This window comes from Malania oleifera, chromosome 12 (genome assembly GCF_029873635.1).
Source record: "Malania oleifera isolate guangnan ecotype guangnan chromosome 12, ASM2987363v1, whole genome shotgun sequence".
Classification (NCBI taxonomy): domain Eukaryota; kingdom Viridiplantae; phylum Streptophyta; class Magnoliopsida; order Santalales; family Ximeniaceae; genus Malania; species Malania oleifera.
Window position 1 is genome coordinate 30,592,113 of NC_080428.1, and position 7,638 is coordinate 30,599,750.

Consider the following 7,638-nt stretch of genomic DNA (forward strand, 5'->3'; position numbering starts at 1 on the left):
AGTCAAAGAAAGCAAAATGAGCCAATAAATCATTGAATAAGTAATAAGTATAAGACTTGGCCAAAGTATACTCATTGAACATGTTTGCCTAATAAGGCTTAATCTCATTTTGATGATAACAAATCAAGGTTACTTAACATGTCTATGCAAGTTTGAGTTTCAAGACTTAAGTGATCTTATGATTTCAAGTGGACATTCGTGAAGAATCTGAATGGAAAATTACACTTAAAGCAATGAGACATGATAAACATGAAGGTTCAAGTCATGTGAGACATGAAACTCTTTGAAGAAGTACATAAAGCTCATAAGACATATTGGAAGTTTCACAACATGAAAACTTAGGCACTAAGATAGGAAAATCATTGAATGTAGATACTTGATTTTATTCACGGAAAATATTTTTTCAAAGTCCAAAATGAGTTTTCTAATATATGAATTAAGTTTGGAACCAAAAATCATTGAAAAATAAGTTTGCTGAAAGGACAACTGACTGATGATAAATCATTAGGTGACTGTGGTGCTTCTATGTTTGAAAATATTCAAACAAAATAGGCACAAGCGACTAACCTATTAGGCACAGTCGACTGACATCATTCTGACTTTCACAATACACTAACTTTAAAGAAGCACAAGCAACTGACCCTTCTAGGACAGGCGACTGATGCGAGTGTTTAAATGTTAAACAACACCGATCTTATTTCCAAATCTTTTGTGAATGGTTTCCAACTTAAGAGAAAATTCAAGGGAATGTTTTTGAAACCCTAGTGCTCTATCTAAACATATTACTGTCGCACATTAGGGAATGAACACGAATTGAAAGTAACGACACGCACAATCCTCTTATATTCTATTTGCTGAAAGGTTACTATTGTGTTCTTGATTCTTTCACTTGCAAAAAGACTAATTTAATCTTCAAAACTCACATCTTTCAATCAGTTCTGGTGATATACTTTGAGCTTCAAATTTCATATTGTTTTTTAAGTATTATCTTTTAATCTAACGTGTACTAATTGCTCGTTTAAGGAGCTTTTTCTTGTACAAGCAAGTATTTGTTGTTTCTTGTATTTTTGACGATTCAGGGGATTGAACTGTTGCCTAGTGGGAGGGGATTCTTGTTAGAGAGGCAAACTCCACCTTTGAGGGAGAGAGGGTGTAGCTTCACCTGGTAACGAAGTTAGTAAAAGAAAACCTTGCAATTTGTTGCTAGAGCCAAGGACGTAGGCTACGGCCAAACCTTGTAAAAACAAAGGTGTTTAACTTTCTTTTCCCTACTCTTTTTATTTCATGCAAGTTATAAACTGCGTGCATTATTTTATTTTTATAAGAACTTGCTGAATATTATCTCGTGCTCAATATTAAATCTTTCTAAATTTTTTAGGTTGAGCTAAATATTTGAAAATCTGTTGAAAAGAGGAATCTTGTTAAACATAGTGAACTTGCCAAACATATGTTGTTTGAGATCAAATATATATCAGTTGTATGGGTGAAGCATTGATTTGACCATTTAGAAAAGTTTGCAACTTTGAGTTTGAAAATATATAGTCTAAGGATTAACTTGTTTATGAACGTATTTTTTGAATAAAGTATATGTAGCTAAACAAGCATTTTACAAAATCTATTTTGAAATAAAATACATGTGTTGAAAGTTAGATCTTAATATTGATTTTTATTAAGGCATAAATCAATCACTGAATTTATTATTGAGTACATTATTGTGATTTTTCTTGAATTAGGCTGAAAGTTATAATACGAACAAGTGCTTTCTGAATTTTTAAATAACCCAATTCACCCCCTCTTAGGAATACAACCTAATTTCAATTAGTATATGAGCATAAGTTGTAGTATATCCTAACAAATAGCTATATAAAGATCCCTATGTCAAAGTTAAGAGTATCCCCATTTGGCGAAGGCCAATCTTCATCTAGACCTCCCATCTTCTGCGGTGAAAACTACCCCTTCTGGAAGCAAAGAATGAGAATACTTTTTCTAACCATGGATTACAAAGTATGGAAAGTAGTCAAACATGGTGACTTGATTCCCATAAAATCTTTAGACAACAAAGAAGTCCCTAAAGAAGAGAAAGAATGGAATGATATATACATGAAACAAATTCAAATTAGCTATAGAGCAATGAATGCATTATATTGTGCCCTAGATGCAAATGAATTCAATAGAGTTATGAGTTGTAAATTAGCTTAAAAAATTTGGGACAAGTTAGAGGTTACCTATGTAGGAACCGTAGATGTTAGGGAAAGTAGGATTGACATGCTCACCAGCGAATATGAGCCTTTAAGATGAACCTAGAAGAATCCATCACCGACATGTACACTAGGTTCACCTATATAACTAATTCCCTTAATGCACTAGGAAAGAGCTATTCTACCTATGAGATGATTAGGAAAGTTCTTAGAAGAATTCCTCCTATTTAGGAACCTAAGGCCACTGCCATACCTAAAGGCAGAAATCTGAAAACCACTTCCTTAGATGAATTAGTAGGTTCGCTTCTCACGTATGAGATGGCGATGAATGGAAGAGCTGCTGAGGGTAATAAACAAAAGAAAATAATAGCCCTAAAAGCTCAAAGGAAAATTCCAGTGAGGAAGATGATGATGAGGGAGACGACGATGATCTAGACTTGTTCACTAGATGCTTAGGCAAATTCTTTGATAAGAACAAAAGATTCACTAGAAAATTCAGAGGATCAAAAATAGATAAGGGTGAGACTCATAAGAAAGAAACACAAAATGAACTCCTTATCTGTTATAATTGTAAGAAATTAGTACATATAAACATGATTGTCCATAGCTCAAGAGAGATGCAAAGAAGAAGAAAAAGAGAGCAATGAAGGCAACTTGGGATGACTCAATTTGAAGTTACTCGGAGAGTGAATTAAGTGATCATGAGAGGGCTAACCTATGATTCACTGCAAAATAAATTGAGGTAAATTCAAATTCAACCTCATCTTACGAAACTAGTGATGAATCTTGTAATGAATCATCTAAAAGTTTATCTTTTTGTAGAGAAATCCAATCTGAATTGTTTTCATTACATAATAGATTCATAAAAGTGTCCAAGAGGAATTTAGCTCTAAGACAAAAAAATGAAACACTTGTGAATCTACTAGAATCCTCTAGATTAATTGAAAAAGAAAAGGACTCAACTATTAATGAACTCATGGATAAAATAAATAAGATGTCCCAAGAACAAGTTAAGGTACAAGTAAATGGTAAAAGTGCAAAAGACATAGAAATTTGTAGTCTTAAAAGTAAAGTCGAAGATCAAGATAAAATCATATATAACTTTACTAGAGGAAAAGAGAACTTTGAAAAACTTGTTGGAGTTCAATGAATGTCATTGGACAATGAAGGAATAGGCTTTAATGGAATTAAGAACACTAAGAGAAGAAACCTCTACATGGGGTACTTTGTAAAAGCCTCCAAAAGTTATGCTAATACATCTTCAACTAATACATATGAACACACTATGTGTTTCCTATGTAAAGAGAAAGGGCACATAAAATTTGAATGTCCATATAAAAGAAAGAGTGTCAAAATTAAGAAAGCATGGAGAGCAAAAATTGAAAATAAATTAAAATCAAAAAGACCTAAGAAGATATGGATACCAAAAGTAACACATTGAATCCCTTCTTGTAGGTATGCTTTAGGTCCACACCAACAAAAGATAAATGGTACTTGGATAGTGGGTGCTCAAGGCATATGATCGGAGATAAGTTGAAGTTCATCTTATTAACATTAAATGATGGTGGTGGATATGTAACCTTTGGAGACAATGCTAAAGGCAAAATTATCGGCATCGGTAAAGTCGGTAAGAAACCTTCCTTGGAGATTGATGATGTGTTGTTAGTTGAAGGGTTAAAATATAATTTGCTTAGCATTAGTCAACTAAGTGACAAAGGCTTTCAAGTAACCTTTAAATAAGACAAATGCATAGTTGAAAATAGTAAAAAACATAAAATCTTATTTATTTCAAATCAAGTTGATAATGTTTGTTTCATAAATTTTAGGAACCTGATATATCAAGAAGTTCAATGATTCACAGCTGCAAATGAGAATAGTTGGCTGTGGCATGGGAGATTAGGACATGCAACTATGGATTTGTTGTAAAAATTGGCAATGAAAAACTTAGTAAGAGGCTTGCCTAGTACTAAGTTTGTTAAGGACAAAGTGTGTGATGCATGTGTAACTTGGGAAGCAAACCAAGATAAGCTTTAAGAAGAAAAAGCATATCTCTACCTGTAGACCACTAGAGCTTATTCATCTAGATCTTTTTGGTCCCACCAGAACTCAAGGCCTAGGAGGAAAGCAGTATGCATTCATCATAGTTAATGACCACTCTTAGTTTACCTGGGTGCTTTTCTTATCCTCCAAAGATGAAGCTTATGAGATGTTGATCAATATATGCAAGAAGCTTCGAAATGAAAAGGGATATGGTATTCAAAATATTAGGAGTGATCGAGGGATAGAATTTAAAAATTGAGATGTTGAGGATTATTGTACTGAACATGGAACATCACACAACTTCTTAGCTCCCCGTACACCATAACAAAATGGAGTTGTTGAGAAGAAAAATAGGTCACTTCAGGAGATGGCCAAGATCACGCTAAACAAACTTAACTTGCCTAAATATTTTTGGGTTGAAGTGGTGAACACCAGAAGTTATGTAATGAATAGAGTCTCACTTAGAACCAACTTAGAAAAGACTCCATATGAACTCTAGAAAGGAAGAAAACCAAATATATCTTACTTCCATTTGTTTGGATGCAAGTGCTTTATTTTGAATGACAAAGATGACCTAGGAAAGTTTGATGCTAAATTAGATGAAGGTATCTTCCTAGGATATGTTGAAAATAGCAAAGCCTTTAGAGTCTACAATAAAAGATCTATTTCCATTGTAGAATCCATTCATGTTACAGTCGATGAGGTTAATCCATTTTCTTCTAAACCCACTGAAGTTGATGAAGTTGATGAAGTTGAATTTAGAAAGAGTTTAGAAGATCTAGCAATTCAAGAAGTAAATTATGAGAGTTATGAAATAAGTACGCTTTTAAATTACAGCTCTCAAAGTCAAGATGAATTGCCTAAGGAGTAGAAGTTTGTAAGGAATTACCACAAATATCAAATTATTGGTGAACCTTCATGAGGAGTATCCACCAAATCATCATTAAAGAACCTTTGAAATCATTGTACATTTCTATCTCAAGAGGAACCAAAGAACATAAGTGAGGCAATTAATGATGAATCATGGATAGCTTCCATGTAGGAAGAGTTGAATCAATTTGAAAAGAATAAGGTTTGAGGAGCTAGTCCGTAGTGAGAGTTATGGTGTATTCCCAAGAGGGTGGGGGGGGGGGGGTTTGAAGCTTGGTAGAGTAAGTATATTCCTCTCAAAAATATCTTTCAAGTAAAAATGAGAGAGTGGAATGATCTGCTCAAAGCTACCTTGTAAAACTCAAAATATTTTCTCCAAAGGATTTTTCAAAATGAAGAGTAGGAGAAGAAAATTTCTTCAAGATTGACCTTTAAAAACAAATAGCAAGAAGGTTCTCAAGAAAAAATATATGAAAGAGAATGCATGCTCAAGCCTTGCTTGTATAACCCAAAAGAATTTCCCCAAAAATATTTTCAAAAAGAAAGAGTAGGAGAAATTAGATTTTGATCTTCAAAGAGAGTATAAAGATGAATAAGAATGAAAGAATTTTCAACAAGGCTTTCCAAGTGTCTCTCTTGTCTTCTCCAACGGTATAGACTTGGTATTTATAGGTAAACTAGAGATATAGCTGTTTTATGGTCGTTGGGGTATTAAAATATGAATAAATTTGAAAACTAGCCGTTTTTCGACCGTTGGGGCGCTTTCTACGCGGACACCCTTCAGTTTTGTAGGCATAACTTTTTATATACAACTCCAAATTTGACTTTCTTGATACCAATAGAAATCTAAGAGAACACCCAAAAACTTTCATATTGAACACATTTTAATATAAGGAGTTTTGAATTGATAACATCGCTTATCAACGAGACAGAAGAAACATGAAAGGAATTTTTCTACCGCAAACATCCTTTAGTATTTTGCACATAACCTTTACTATATAACTCGAAATTGAATGTACTTGATATCAACAGAAATCCAAGGAAAAATCCCACATCTTTTATGTTGGACACATTTTAATATAAGGAGTTATTGATAGAGAAATGAGCTCATCAATGCGACAGAAGAAAAATGAAGGGGTTTTTTGGGGAAAAAAAAAAAAAAACTTGTTTTGGAAAAAAATGTTTTCATGAAAAGTTTATGCCCCTAAAGTCAATCTAAGGTCTTGGTCATTTTTTGAGAGCTTCAATTCAAATCATATGATTATGCATGCACAAATTGAAACCTAATTACTATTACAACTTAAAGAATAAATAAAATTTTCATACTTCTACTCCTTAATACTCCATGGAATATGCCATAATTTGTGCTCGATTATGTACTCCTTGGCTTCCATTTTGCATCCCTCATTTGCATTTTATGCATCATAAATCTATTGAAAGACTAAACATATAAATGGGATGTTGTGATTTGTCATAATCAAAATAGGGATCAGACTCAAAAAGTAAACACATAGACTTGAAAATCAATTTATAATTGGCACTAAATGGGTATTCAAGAATAAAAACGATGAGAAAGAAATTGTAGTCTGTAACAAAGCTAGACTGGTAGCTCAAGGTTACAATCAGGAAGAAGGAATACATCATGATGAGATTTTTGCTCCAGTAGCTAGAATGGAAGCAATAAGAATGTTGCTAGCCTATGCATGCCACAAAAAGTTCAAACTTTATAAAATAGATGTAAAGAGTGCATTTCTAAATGGATTCATAAATGAAGAAGTTTATGTTGCACAACCCCAGGGTTTGAAGACTTTCATTTCCCAGATCATGTATTTAAACTAACCAAAGCCTTACATGGATTGAAATAAGCTCCTAGAGCTTAGTACGAATGACTAAGTGGCTTCCTATTAGAAAATGGTTTTTCTAGAGGGAAAATGGAGAGTATCTTATTCATTGAGTCTGAAGATAATGATATGATTATCATAAAAATTTATGTATATGACATTACCTTTGGTGCTACGAATAAGGATTTATGCAAAGAATTCGCCAAATGCATGCAAGAGAAGTTTGAGATGAGTACGATGGGTGAGTTAACATACTTCCTTGGCCTTCAGATCAAGCAAGCTAAGAATGACATGTTCATAAACCAATCCAAATATATTAGAGACCTGCGTAAGAAATTTGACATAGAAGGTGGAAAGACATTAGGAACCCCAATGGGCAATTCTATGAGTCTTGATAGAGATGAGAAAGGAAAGTCGATAGATGTGAAATACTACCGAGGCATGATAGGAAGTATGCTCTATTTGATGGCTAGTAGAGCTTACATTATATTCAGTGTCTGCATGTGTGCTCGCTTTTAGGCAGATCCTAAAGAATCTCACCAAATAGCCATAAAGAGGATATTGAGATATTGTGTATGTACTATTGACTTAGGTCTTTGGTATTTTAAAGACATGGCATTTGAAATGATCAGCTATTCGAATGCAGATATATCGGGCCTAAAATAGACAGAAAAAAGTACAAGTGGTAC